This window comes from Bactrocera oleae, chromosome 2, assembly GCF_042242935.1.
Source record: "Bactrocera oleae isolate idBacOlea1 chromosome 2, idBacOlea1, whole genome shotgun sequence".
In the NCBI taxonomy this organism is placed as follows: domain Eukaryota; kingdom Metazoa; phylum Arthropoda; class Insecta; order Diptera; family Tephritidae; genus Bactrocera; species Bactrocera oleae.
Window position 1 is genome coordinate 39,916,456 of NC_091536.1, and position 15,602 is coordinate 39,932,057.

At 39.8% G+C, this 15,602-nt stretch overlaps 1 protein-coding gene and 2 long non-coding RNA genes across 4 annotated transcripts in view; 2 read left to right on the top strand and 1 right to left on the bottom strand.

The window, feature by feature from the left end:
• l(3)80Fg (dnaJ homolog subfamily C member 16 l(3)80Fg) overlaps window positions 1–15,602 on the bottom strand; it is a 405,661-nt gene that overhangs the window by 181,274 nt on the left and 208,785 nt on the right. The gene's annotated exons all lie outside the window — the stretch shown is intronic.
• Window positions 341–5,043, top strand: LOC138858950 (uncharacterized). The gene is made up of 3 exons (XR_011397987.1): window positions 341–429; window positions 495–649; window positions 714–5,043. It is a non-coding gene; the product is annotated as an uncharacterized lncRNA (long non-coding RNA).
• LOC138858949 (uncharacterized) lies at window positions 6,950–12,069 on the top strand. The gene is made up of 5 exons (XR_011397986.1): window positions 6,950–7,603; window positions 7,656–8,292; window positions 9,453–9,680; window positions 9,746–9,900; window positions 9,965–12,069. It is a non-coding gene; the product is annotated as an uncharacterized lncRNA (long non-coding RNA).

Here is a 15,602-nt window from a genome sequence, read left to right on the forward strand (position 1 = left end):
ACTATGGTATCTGAGAAATGCGGATAGTGGTTGGAACACGAGCGAGAAGTCGTTGAACTACTCCTCAACTGCTCAATTTCTGTTGAACAGCTTCGCCAAAGAATTCCCCGGGGAGAGCTTCGAGAGATCTGTACAGCCTTCTTGGACTTTTGGGATGAACGTCACCTTACCTGGGCGCTAAATTTATGTAAACTCTTCAAGTCCCCGAACCGGCGCAAATGCAGCATACGGTCAAGGTGTCCCGCGATTTATATTAGATTAGGCCATGTTCCGCAGACCTGGAGACTGGTTAAGGTTACCTATATACCGACGGCCGGAAGGAGCACTCACGTTGGCTCAAAGGATTTCGTCCCATCAGCCTATCCTCCTTTTTGTTGAAAACGTTGGAGAGACTCATGGATCTGTACATTAGGAGCAGAATACCGAGAGGTAAACTGTTAAAGGCCCAGCATGCCGCAGATATAACAATAGTTAATGCGTATTCTACAAATTAGTCTTGATCACAGCAAACTAGCTTTAGCAGCCCTAATTCACCGCGTGGCAATAGAACAGCCAGAGTTTGTCCTCATTCAGGAGCCATGGGTTAATGGAGGGCGTATTAGCGGATTGGGGAGAACGAACTACAAGCTATATATGGTAAACTGTGAAGGTAAAATCAAAGCCTGCGTAATGGCAAAGAAAAACCTTAACGTTTTTGTATTACATCATTGCAGCAACAACGATACAACAGCAGTAAGCTGGGAAATGAGCGCAAGTTACCAGCTGGTGTCGTGCTATATGCCATACGATAAAGAGCTGGTGCCACCTCTGATGGTGAAAGAGGTGGTACGGGATAGCGAGGCACCCAAGTGGATGACTATACTTGGATGCAACTCAAACGCGCATCATACGGTCTGGGGCAGCACAGATGTCAATGACAGAGATGAGTGTCTCTTTAATTACCTACTAGGCACTAAGATTCTGGTGTGTAATAAGGGAAGTACGCCAACGTTCGTTACAAGAAACCGAGAAGAAGTACTTGATATAACTCTTGTGTCGGAAGAACTACTCAACAGATTGACCCAATGGAGAGTCCTCGAAGAACATTCCTTTTCGGATCACCGATATATTAAATATATAATAGAGGAAAGGGCCGATAGGGGCAATAAGTTCAGGAATCATAGGAAAACGAACTGACAGGTGCCCATGCAAGAGCTAGAAAAACGTATCCCTATCATTCCGCCGTTTTAGCCCAAAAGTAAGGAGTCGAGATCCTCGTTAATAGATTCACGGAATCTTGACGGCAAGCATTAGAAGTGGCTTGTCCAATAACACGAAGTTGGGGTAGTGTTTAATTTAGGAAAATAATGGCACAATGGGTGCATAGTATAGAATATATTCAGAGCCAGACCGCAGTTGGACGATATCCAGTGAAGAGTCAGTAGGACTACTAATGGATACTCACTTCTCAGGTAGCTCTGAAAGCCATGCTGTAGAATATACTCAAGACAGCGGAGCAGAAATAGACTACACTCCTATAAGCATAGTGTCAGAAAGCAACGTACGCTGGGCAATAAATAGCTTCAAGCCCTTCAAGTCTCCGGGACTAGACAGTCCATTCCCGGCTCAATTACAGCAGTCGCAGAGTTGTATAATAGATTGGCAAGTATCCATTTTTAAGGGGGCGTTCAATTAACCTATATCCCTTCGCTATAGAGTGAAGTCAAGGTAATATATGTAATTACCTAAGGCAAGCAGACAAATCCAAAGGATTTCAGACCACTTAGCCTCGCCTCATAATAAATAGTTCGCTGCATGCGTATTCTAAAGGAAAATCCACAGAAGCAACACCAAGCTCAATGGTGGCGGAGATTTAAAAATCTCTGGAAGTTAAAAAATACACTCTAGTTGCCGTCTTATATAGAAGGAGCCTTCAATAATATCCAGCCTAGGGCCATACTGAGTGCGCTTAAGAATCTGGACATCTCGGATCCCTCAGAAAATTAGTTGAACAGATGCTCACGAGCAGGGCAATAATTTCAACGCTGGGAGCGTCAACGATGTGCAGACCTGTCCAAAGGGGTACACTTCAAGGAGGCGTGCTATCCCCACTCCTCTGGATTCTGACAATGAATAAGTTGCTGTTGGATCTAGAAAAGTAGTCACCTTATGCGAACAATCTAAGACGATATTATTCGTTCGGTCGTATCGTTCGAACTAAACTTAAATGCTGGTAAGACGGAGCTAGTATTGTTCACCTCACAGCAGACTAACAATTGGGGATAAGGCAAGCTACTTAGGACTAATCTTAGACAAGCTTTAATGAAAACAAAGCATGGATGCTAAGGTGAGGATAGTAGCTACGGTACTCTACACCTGTAAAAGGATGGTGGGCCCCAAATGGGGGCTAAAGCCTCAGACAGCTTATTGGCTCTACACAGTAGTTGTTACACCAATCATGACATACGGTGTCTTGGTTTGGTGGCCAATAATGGAAAGAAATACGCGGTGAGGCGTACGGAAGTATACAAAGAGCAGCCAGTATATGCACTAGTGAAGCTCTTAGAACAACGCCAAGCCAGGCACTTAACGTCATTTTACATTTACTGCCGACAGACTAGTTTTGTAAGCAAGTGGCAGCAAAGTCAGCTCTCAGACAGAGGGAATCCTCCTAATTAGTCGCCTGTGACTAGGCACATTCTAAAATATAACGTTGTCAAATATCTCCGCTTTTTTGTCTTTTGAATTTCGCGGCTACAGAGCTCGTATCTGGCAACTCTATACATAATTTGAAAGGTCTTGACATAACCTACAAAACAACGCTATGCATGATTAGTTTGGATATTGCGTTCAACAGTTATAGACGTGTAAACATGGAGTTCACTAACGCCGAAATTCGCGCTTTTTTAAAGTTTTCCTTCGTTAAAGGCAAATCCGCTAGAGAAACGTTCCGTGAGATTAATGGTGTTTTGGGGGATGGTACTCTATCACTTTGAACCGCGGAGGAATGGTTTCGACGATTCAGAGCCGGTGAAAACGACACCATGGATAAGCCAGCTGGCGGAAGACCTGTGACGACAAATACCGATCAAATCAAGGAATACATCGAGTTAGACCGGCATATGGCATCTCGTGACATCGCCCAGGAGATGGGAGTTAGTCACCAAACCATTTGGAACCATCTGCAGAAGGCTGGATACAAAAAAAATTTGATGTTTGGGTGCCGCATAATTTGACGCAAAAAAACCTTCTGGACCGAATCAACGCCTGCGATATGCTGCTGAAACGGAACGAACTCGTCCCATTCTTGAAGCGGATGGTGACTGGCGACGAAAAATGGATCACATACGACAATATCAAGCGAAAACGGTCGTGGTCGAAGGCCGGTGAATCGTCCCAAACAGTGGCCAAGCTGGGATTGACGGCCAGGAAGGTTTTGCTGTGTGTTTGGTGGGATTGGAAGAGAATCATCCACTATGAGCTGCTCCCATATGGCCAGACGCTTAATTCTACCATCTACTGCGAACAACTGGACCGCTTGAAGCAGGCGATCGACCAGAAGCGTCCAGAATTGGTCAACAGGAAGGGTGTAGTGTTCCACCAGGACAACGCCAGACCACACACTTCGTTGATGACTCGTCAGAAGCTACGGGAGCTCGGATGGGAGGTTTTATCGCATCCACCATATAGCCCGGACGTAGCGCCAAGTGATTACCACCTGTTCCTGTCCATGGCGAATGCCCTTGGTGGTGTGAAGTTGAACTCAAAAGAGGCTTGTGAAAAGTGGCTGTCCGAATTCTTCGCAAATAAGGAGGGGGGCTTCTACGAGGAAGGTATTATGAAGTTGCCGTCTAGATGGAAACAGATCATCGAACAAAACGGCGCATATTTTAACTACATCCGATCACTGTAACACTTTTTATAAAGCATTGAATGAAGAGCAAAAAAGCGGAAGGGAGATATTTGACAACCTTATACTTAATAAATTCCCGTTTCTACCCACAACCACGGGTTTCCACAATCCAGTAGAATTGAATATAAATTCGGAAGCAATATTGTGGTGCTTTCCCCACCAGAGAGGAGTGGAAAAGGGACGAGGTGGACAGGAATGAAAGGTTTAGCATCTACACGGATGGATCCAAACTAGATAATCGAGTGGGAGCTGGGGTCTTTTCAGCAAAATTAGACACAAAAATCGATTTCCGTTTACCAAACCACTGCAGTGTCTTCCAGGCAGAGATCAGAGCAATCAAAGAAAGCCTTGTTGTATTGACAAAAAGTGTGCTCACAACAAGGAGCATGTATATGTGTATACGGCCTTAAAATCACTCAGGTCTCCTATGGTCTCATCAAAGATAATGAAAGAATGTCTTGATCTGTTAGAGGATCTAACATCCTACTTCACGATAAACCTGCAATGGGTTAGAGGGCATAGTGATATCCCTGGTAACTACGAAGCAGATAAACTCTAATGAACAGGTACCACTTTACAATTAACCTCTGAAAAAGAGGGAATTTTTATGCCTCTGGCAACTTGTAAACACTTAATCAGCGAATATGTTACAAATCTAGCTGAGTCTGTGCGGAGACAATCACTAACTTGCTCAACTAGCAGACAAACGTGGCAGGAATGAAGCATGAACTGGAAAGAATCAGATGAAGAATTGGTTTGTTTCATGTGAAAGCTGAGTAACATAGCCGTAAATAAACAAAATTGTGTAATTAATATGTTATTACTGTTATTATTGTTATTAGGATGTATTGATTTGATAATAATTAATAGTTGAATAACTAGTAATTTAAGTAAAAATCCAATAAAAGGCGGGAGCCCTTTGGAAGATAGTAAATTTAAAAATAGAATGAATTTTAGAATTAAAACATGAATTAAATAGTTCATTAATATGGAATATACTGAAGTTATTGAATACAAAAGTTAAACTGAAAGATAAGAATAAATAGAAGAAAAAGTAGATAAGTCACATTGATTTCTTTGCTGGTATAGCTGCTAATATTCCCCCTTAATGATTGAATACCTTAAATGATTGATGAAAGAGCTTTAATTTTCGTAGGGAAGTTTGATTGATTGATGATGATCTAATGAGCCAATAACAGTTGAACCAACAATTACTAAGACAATAAAATTATTTTGTATAATATAAGAATTTTATATAGCAAGGAAGGCATGGTTACCATCCTATTTTGCCTATTTTCACAGCGTCTTATATAATATGTATGTTTGGGTATGGGCGGTGTCACGCCCATTTAAAAAAGAAATCCATCGATCAGGCCCGAGTTGTCACCGCAAATGATCTTACAATGGCGGAGTTTTAATTTTTTTTTTTTTTAAATACTCATGTGTATCATTAAGACAGAAAAAAGTTTGAATTAAATACATAATTTTTTATATAGAAAAATTTTTTTTTGAAAATATGCCTTTTTTACCCAACGAAACCCATGTAACCCCTTAAGCGGTGCTTCATACATCCCAAGTTTCTGAACATAGGTAACATGTAACATGTGAGATTTCAAGCAGAATTTTCAGCTCTCAATAAAAGTGTAACCTTCAGGAATCCTAAATATACTAACTGGGCTAGTAATCGGGAATTTTATATGACTCAATCTCTGAACTAGAAAAACGGACTGTCGCAGTCATTAAAATTCTCAAAAAAGAGTATTACATTGCGTGCCGGAACAAGGATCACTTAGAGAAGAAGTATTAAGGATATCTTTAAACTGGCCAAGATGGCCGATTAAGAGTCCTGCTAGAGGAAATATATTTAAAAAATAAATTCATAAACCCACGAAGGAGTCGTGGAAGAGCTTCTGCGGCAAGTAAGATATACAGCCAAGGAAGGTAGGATTAGCAAATTACTGTCCAAGCACCCGACTACACCTAGGCTACTACGAAAAACACGTGAAGGGTGGACTGGACATAGTAAGTAATCACTGGTAAATCCGGTCAATACTCATTTTCCAGAGTGTACGCATGCTCCAAATATTCAATTTGTAGGAGGTAGCGTAGAATACGTGCCTACCGATATCATAACGAAGGGAAAAATACTTTGGGTAATCAACTGTTTCGACCCGTTTAAATCCCCTCACAATATACGAGGGATAGATCCATGGAAATTGTACTTTCCTCGCTAACCCTAAATATAGAAAGAGCATAAGGAATATGCTCTGGGCGTCTTTCTTGACAAAAGTGAATCATTCACATTGTCTCTAATACCGCAATCTTTAACAGTCTAGCAGACCGGATAGAGCCAGCTATCAAAGCATGGATAAATACTCTACTAGCTCTATTAGCCCAAACAGGAACTCCTCAGGAGGACGTACTGTCAAAACTCCTGTGGTCACTTGTAGCTAATGGGCTTCTGAAAAAATTTGAAAGGAAAGCACTGATAGTTTATGCAGACGACATAGTTATACTAGTGACGGGGAAGTTCGTAGACACAAACAGTAACGTAATGTACAACGCTCAAAGTAAATGTCGATAAGACAGATGTTACTTTTGAAAAGCTCAGCAGAAGATCATTGGCGGCGTTAGGTGAGTTATCATAAATGGCTAATGGAGTGGAACCGGAATCTATTGCTCGGAGCTAGATCTCAGGCGACCCTTCAAGCTTCCGGAATAGTGTAGTATCTGCCAGGCGGAAGCCTTTGCGGGCAGGCAAGCGGCTAAAATAGCTAACAACACAGGAAACATATTAAAAAAGATATATATATACTACGATAGTCAGACGCCAAATAATGCAATAATCTTACATCGCATTACCTTAGTAGCAGGGACGCAGGACCTGTATGACGAATATTTCAGCTTAAATGAAACTAAACCTCCATATCGAACAATATGCAACATATCAAAACAAAATTAAGTGAACTTATTTTCTTAAATATACTGTAATTTGATTTGGTACTGATTTACGAAAAATATTAAACGAAAATTGAATTTTTGACCGGTTAAGTGAGTTTCATTTTTGGCATATATGCAATGTTTTAAAATTTATCAATTAAAGATTTGCATATGAACGGATTTTAAACATAAATTTAATATACATAATTTCGCACTATTTATGTATATTTCCATCTATCAATAATTACAAAGAAGCGATCTCACAAACGCAAAGGCTGCATTTGCTTACAGCTGATATCTTGCGGACACTTGTTTGTACTGGGGCTGGTTTGATGCGATACGTTTTTTCTAGTATAGTTAGAATTTTGGAAAGATTAGACGCGATTTATTGGTGATGTTCTTTATGCAAAAAAAAATACTAGTATGGAATAACCGCAGAGCTCAATTTGGTAGGTAAATATATTTTTTATAGTTTTGTGTAATAGTATTAAGAACAAATTATATAATATAATAATTAATTTTTTAGGATGAGCGCGACCGAAAGAAATATTTATTTGAAATAGTTGTATGGGGAAAATGACAGGGATTCATTCGGGCCATCTGACAGTGATTATGAAGACTGGATTCCAGCGCATATTTTTACGCAATCAGTCTCCGCTCACGAAGATCACTCAGAGTAAGATGAACAAGGGAATGATGAAGGAGAACAATAGATTGAGAGTAGCGAGAGTGAGGTAGAAGATGATGAAGCAGAAACTACTGAGACTGAAGGTAATAACAATGGCAATTTTAAATAGTGAATTATTATAATCACTTACTTTAGGACGAGCTCAGGGATCATCTGGGAGTTTTATTGCGAAGGATACAACAATTTCGATTAAACCGCCCTTGTCGAAATACAGAAATGTTGTCAATAAGTGCAATACGGTAGTCATACTTGTCCATCACATTAACAAAAAAAGCTGAATTTACTGATCAAAATTAAAATGAAAATCATTCAGAGTCTCAACGCCAATGGTGGTCTGCTAGGATACCAGAAATTTATTCGTTCTTCGGTGTCATAATTTACGCTGGAGCAAAAAACGAAAATACTGAACACTCTTTTGATATGTGGCATTCCAATTCTGATCCACTGTATCGCGCAACAATGGGAGTAAATAGATTTCATATTATACGTTTTTTAAGATTCGAGGACAGCAACAGTCAACAAAAAAAAAGAAGATAAGGTAGCACACATTTGATATGAGATTAAGACCAAGGTCTAGACCAATTCCATTCATATTCAGTGGTAAAGCACATAACTTTCAAGGAAATAAGTCTATTTAGTTTTAATAAAACATCACACATTTTGGCCATCCTGTACGGTTTAAAGTCAGGTGGAAAGTCGGAAATCATTATGTATGCTGTATTGGGGGCAGATAAATGGACGGAATGATTGCATTAATTTGGACATTGCTCAGGTATACTTGACAACATATTTTCACTCACTTTTATTAATATATAGCTCGTACACTGAACGACATATTCATATTATTTTTATTAATATATAGCTCATACACTGAACGACATATTCATATAAGGCTTATTAGAAAAACGAAAATCGCTATATGCACTATATAGGAGTGGGTGTTATTCGTATATATGGTATAAGGCTAACCAGAAGTTTCAAAATAATATTTTAGGTATATGGGATCTAAGGGATATATTGACCCGATTTTTTTTTTTTTGTAGTACACCACATAATATAAACATGCCACAACTAATAATATGCTCCCTAAGTTTCATTAAGGTACACTTACCATCACCAATATATATGGAGTAAAGTCAGGTGGATGATCGCAAATCGTGATATAGTTATATGGGGACTAGGACAAGTTTTCAACTGATTTTATCCATTTTAGGCACAAAGATACATTGTTATTGGTAAAAAACGTGTTCACTAAAATAACTCATATATATTGGTATAAAGTAAACCGGAAGTTTGAAAATCTTTGTATTAGTTATATGGCGGCTAAGAGAAGCCCATTTCCGATTCAACCCATTTTTGACATACAAGCATAGTGTTATCAGGAAAAGATTTGCTCCAAATTTTAATAACATACCTCACAGATTGATCGATATCGATAAAATGTTCACTGTAGGAACTGGGGTCCACATATTCGGTATCTGGAGGCATGAACAATTGTAGTCCGATTTTGACAATTTGTAGTCATAAGGCCTACTTTAAGCGTACTATTCGGGTAAAGTTTCATCCCGTTACATTCCACTTATTACTGTTACTGTGTTACAGTTTTACATTTTTATTTAGTGCTTAGTTATAGCGTTTTGTGGAGTGGTAGTGGTCCGATTACGCCCATCTAACCCGTCTTTACATATTTACCAAGGAACACTAGTTGACTCGGCATGCTGCCATATACGTTATTTTTAGGAAATTTTGTATATATAAATAATTTTTTGGGAAGTTTTTTTAAAAATAACTAAATGTTTGGGGGACTTAATTATAATTGAAATAGGAATGAAGAGTTGTAGACAGTTAAAGTATACATTATCTTAGATAAATAATTATTATTTATTAAAGTAACATATTATGTAAACGCTAAATTTATGTAAACTCTTCAAGTCCCCGAACCGGCGCAAATGCAGCATACGGTCAAGGTGTCCCGCGATTTATATTAGATTAGGCCATGTTCCGTAGACCTGGAGACTGGTTAAGGTTACCTATATACCGACGGCCGGAAGGAGCACTCACGTCGGCTCAAAGGATTTCGGCCCATCAGCCTATCCTCCTTTGTGTTGAAAACGTTGGAGAGACTCATGGATCTGTACATTAGGAGCAGAATACCGAGAGGTAAACTGTTAAAGGCCCAGCATGCCGCAGATATAACAATAGTTAATGCGTATTCTACAAATTAGTCTTGATCACAGCAAACTAGCTTTAGCAGCCCTAATTCAACGCGTGGCAATAGAACAGCCAGAGTTTGTCCTCATTCAGGAGCCATGGGTTAATGGAGGGCGTATTAGCGGATTGGGGACAACGAACTACAAGCTATATATGGTAAACTGTGAAGGTAAAATCAAAGCCTGCGTAATGGCAAAGAAAAACCTTAACGTTTTTGTATTACATCATTGCAGCAAGAACGATACAACAGCAGTAAGCTGGGAAACGAGAGGTGGTGAAAGAGGTGGTACGGGATAGCGAGGCACCCAAGTGGATGACTATACTTGGATGCAACTCAAACGCGCATTATACGGTCTGGGGCAGCACAGATGTCAATGACAGAGATGAGTGTCTCTTTAATTACCTACTAGGCACTAAGATTCTGGTGTGTAATAAGGGAAGTACGCCAACGTTCATTACAAGAAACCGAGAAGAAGTACTTGATATAACTCTTGTGTCGGAAGAAATACTCAACAGATTAACCCAATGGAGAGTCCTCGAAGAACATTCCTTTTCGGAGCACCGATATATTAAATATATAATAGAGGAAAGGGCCGATAGGGGCAATAACTTCAGGAATCATAGGAAAACGAACTGACAGGTGCCCATGCAAGAGCTGGAAAAACGTATCCCTATCATTCCGCCGTTTTAGCCCAAAAGTAAGGAGTCGAGATCCTCGTTAATAGATTCACGGAATCTTGACGGCAAGCATTAGAAGTGGCTTGTCCAATAACACGAAGTTGGGGTAGTGTTTAATTTAGGAAAATAATGGCACAATGGGTGCATAGTATAGAATATATTCAGAGCCAGACCGCAGTTGGACGATATCCAGTGAAGAGTCACTAGGACTACTAATGGATACTCACTTCTCAGGTAGCTCTGAAAGCCATGCTGTAGAATATACTCAAGACAGCGGAGCAGAAATAGACTACACTCCTATAAGCATAGTGTCAGAAAGCAACGTACGCTGGGCAATAAATAGCTTCAAGCCCTTCAAGTCTCCGGGACTAGACAGTCCATTCTCGGCTCAATTACAGCAGTCGCAGAGTTGTATAATAGATTGGCAAGTATCCATTTTTAAGGGGGCGTTCAATTAACCTATATCCCTTCGCTATAGAGTGAAGTCAAGGTAATATATGTAAAGGATGGTGGGCCCCAAATGGGGGGCTAACGCCTCAGACAGCTTATTGGCTCTACACAGTAGTTGTTACACCAATAATGACATACGGTATATTGGTTTGGTGGCCAATAATGGAAAAGAAATACGCGGTGAGGCGTATGGAAAGTATACAAAGAGCAGCCAGTATATGCACTAGTGAAGCTCTTAGGTCAACGCCAAGCCAGGCACTAAACGTCATTTTACATTTACTGCCGACAGACTAGTTTTGTAAGCAAGTGGCAGCAAAGTCAGCTCTCAGACTGAGGAAATCCTCTTAATTAGTCGCCTGTGACATTCTAAAATACTTAGTAAATTCCCGTTTCTACCCACAACCACGGGTTTCCACAATCCAGTAGAATTGAATATAAATAATACTCCCCACCAGAGAGGAGTGGAAAAGGGACGAGGTGGACAGGAATGAAAGGTTTAGCATCTACACGGATGGATCCAAACTAGATAATCGAGTGGGAGCTGGGGTCTTTTCAGCAAAATTAGACACAAAAATCGCCTTCCGTTTACCAAACCACTGCAGTGTCTTCCAGGCAGAGATCAGAGCAATCAAAGAAAGCCTTGTTGTATTGACAAAAAGTGTGCTCACACCAAGGAGCATGTATATGTGTATACGGCCTTAAAATCACTCAGGTCTCCTATGGTCTCATCAAAGATAATAAAAGAATGTCTTGATCTATTAGAGGATCTAACATCCTACTGCACGATAAACCTGCAATGGGTTAGAGGGCATAGCGATATCCCTGGTAACTGCGAAGCAGATGGACTCTAATAAACAGGTACCACTTTACAATTAACCTCTGAAAAAGAGGGAATTTTTATGCCTCTGGCAACTTGTAAACACTTAATCAGCGAATATGTTACAAATCTAGCTGAGTCTGTGCGGAGACAATCACTAACTTGCTCAACTAGCAGACAAACGTTGCAGGAATGAAGCATGAACTGGAAAGAATAAGATGAAGAATTGGTTTGTTTCATGTGAAAGCTGAGTAACGTAGCCGTAAATAAACAAAATTGTGTAATAAATATGTTATTACTGTTATTATTGTTATTAGGATGTATTGATTTTGAATAACTAGTAATTTAAGTAAAAATCCAATAAAAGGCGGGAGCCCTTCGGAAGATAGTAAATTTAAAAATAGAATGAATTTTAGAATTAAAACATGAATTAAATAGTTCATTAATATGGAATATACTGAAGTTATTGAATATAAAAGTTAAACTGAAAGATAAGAATAAATAGAAGAACAAGTAAGGAAGGGCTAAGTTCGGATGTAACCGAACATTTTATACTCTCGCAAAGTCAAATGGTATACTCGTTTGAGATTTCTTTGTGGATTGACTGATATTTTCGGTAGAAGGTCAACTATAGGCACTGGGGTCCACATATTTAGTACTTAGGGGTTTGAACAGTTTTGGTTCGATTTAGACAATTTTTGGGCGCAAGGTGGCATACTTTAATTGCATTATTCACGCAAAGTTTTACCCCGATATAATCATTGTTACCTGATTTGCATAGTGGAAAGTGAAAGAATCAGATGGAATTGAAAATGGTGTTACATGGGAAGTAAGCGTGGTTGTAGTCCGATTTCGCCCATTTTCGCACTATGACATAGAAACATGAAAAGAACGTTATGCACCGAATTTAGTTGAAATCGGTTGAGCAGATCTCAAGATATGGGTTTTCACCTAAAAGTGGGCTGTGCACGCCCACTGACTAATTTTGAACGCGGTTCCTATAAAGCCAATTTATACCATCTCAGAAATAAAATTTAATGTCTCTGGCGTGTTTAGTGTTTGATTTATCGCGCTTTTAGTAGTTTTTAACAGTACCGTTATATGGGGCGTGGGCGGAGTTGCCATCCGATTTCAACTATTTTCACACAGTCAATAAAAGTGCTAAAAACATTTGCTTCTAGTGAATTTTGTTATTATAGCATTAGCGGTTTAGGAGATATGCACATTAAACCTATTAGAGGCGGGACCACGCCCACTTTTTAAAAAAAGTTTTAACTGCAGATGCCCCTCCCTAATGTGATCCTGTGTACCAAATAACAGTCTTGTATCTTATTGCGGAGCTTAGTTATGGCAAGTTATTTGTTTTTGATTAATGGCGTTTTGTGGGCGTGGCAGTGGTCCGATTACGCCCATCTGCAATACGTCTCACGGTACCAAGAAACATGTCTACCAAGTTTCATAAAGATATCTAAATTTTTACTCAAGTTAGAGCTTGCACGGACGGACGGACGGACAGACAGTCACCCGGATTTCAACTCGTCTCTTCATCCTGATCATTTATATATATATAACCCTATATCTAACTCGATTAGTTTTAGGTGATACAAACCGTTAGGTGAACAAAACTATTATACTCTGTAGCAACAGGTTGCGAGAGTATAAAAAGTAGATAAGTCACATTGATTCCTTTGCTGGTATAGTTGCTAATATTCCCCCTTAATGATTAAATAACTGATATGATTGATGAAAGAGCTATTAATTTTCGTAGGGAAGTTTGATTGATTGATGATGATCTAATGAGCCAATAACAGTTGTAGCAACAATTACTAAGGCAATAAAATTATTTTGTATAATATAAGAATTTTATATAGCAAGGAAGGCATGGTTACCATCCGATTTTGCCTATTTTCACAGCGTCTTATATAATATGTATGTTTGGGTATGGGCGGTGTCACGCCCATTTAAAAAAAAAAATCCATCGATCAGGCCCGAGTTGTCACCGCAAATGATCTTACAATGGCGGAGTTTTAATTTTTTTTTTTTTTTAATTTCAAAAATTATTCTTTAAATGTGTATCATTTAGACAGAAAAAAGTTTGAATTAAATACATAATTTTTTATATAGAAACATTTTTTTTTGAAAATATGCTTGGGTAAAAAAGCCCAACGAAACCCATGTAACCCCTTAAGCGGTGCTTCATACATCCCAAGTTTCTGAACATAGGTAACATGTAACATGTGAGATTTCAAGCAGAATTCTCAGCTCTCAATAAAAGTGTAACCTTCAGGAATCCTAAATATACTAACTGGGCTAGTAATCGGGAATTTTATATGACTCAATCTCTGAACTAGAAAAACGGACTGTCGCAGTCATTAACATTCTCAAAAAAGAGTATTACATTGCGTGCCGGAACAAGGATCACTTAGAGAAGAAGTATTAAGGATCTCTTTAAACTGGCCAAGATGGCCGATTAAGAGTCCTGCTAGAGGAAATATATTTAAAAAATAAATTCATAAACCCACGAAGGAGTCGTGGAAGAGCTTCTGCGGCAAGTAAGATATACAGCCAAGGAAGGTAGGATTAGCAAATTACTGTCCAAGCACCCGACTACACCTAGGCTACTACGCAAACCACGTGAAGAGTGGACTGGATATAGTAAGTACTCACTGGTAAATCCGGTCAATACGCATTTTCCAGAGTGTACGCATGCTCCAAATATTCAATTTGTAGGAGGTAGCGTAGAATACGTGCCTACCGATATCATAACGAAGGGCAAAATACATTGGGTAATCAACGGTTTCGACCCGTTTAAATCCCCTCACAATATACGAGGGATAGATCCATGGAAATTGTACTTCCCTCGCTAACCCTAAATATAGAAAGAGCATAAGGAATATGCTCTGGGCGTCTTTCTTAACAAAAGTGAATCATTCAACATTGTCTCCAATACCGCAATCTTTAACAGTCTAGCAGACCGGATAGAGCCAGCTATCAAAGCATGGATAAATACTCTACTAGCTCTATTAGCCCAAACAGGAACTCCTCAGGAGGACGTACTGTCAAAACTCCTGTGGTCACTTGTAGCTAATGGGCTTCTGAAAAAATTTGAAAGGAAAGCACTGATAGTTTATGCAGACGACATAGTTATACTAGTGACGGGGAAGTTCGTAGACACAAACAGTAACGTAATGTACAACGCTCAAAGTAAATGTCGATAAGACAGATGTTACTTTTGAAAAGCTCAGCAGAAAATCATTGGCGGCGTTAGGTGAATTATCCTCAAGGACCTTTGGACATAGCTTATTGAGCTAGGGGTTGGTGGATAATATATGGTATATCACATACCCTCACTCTTTATTTCAACTCACACCAAAAGAGGGTGGATGTCGCAGGAGCATGCGACTCGCCTGCGGAACTTGTAACGGATCATAAATGGCTAATGGAGTGGAACCGGAATCTATTGCTCGGAGCTAGATCTCAGGCTACCCTTCAAGCTTCCGGAATAGTGCGGTATCTGCCAGGCGGAAGCCTTTGCGGGCAGGAAAGCGGCTAAAATAGCTAACAACGCAGGAAACATATTAAAAAAAGATATACCTATATAACTGTCCTCTTTAGAGATAGCGTCTGGCTATTTCAACTCTGGCTCTCAGCAGACGCTGGTCGACGACTAGGTCCTGTGCGACCGCGAGATCCTTCTGGCCAAGAGTGGATCGCAGGAGGTCGGCGGAACTTCTCGCCCTGAGCAAAGTGCATCTCGCCGCTATTGTAGGAGTTCTCACTGGACACTGTCCAATGGGCACTCATGCGGTACGGCTTGGTGTACTACCCGATGCTAGTTGCCAAAGTTGTATGGAGGAGGGCGAGGTGGAATCATCCCAGCACTTTCTCCTCCAATGTTCGGCATTCGCTAGGCTGCGATTGAAATA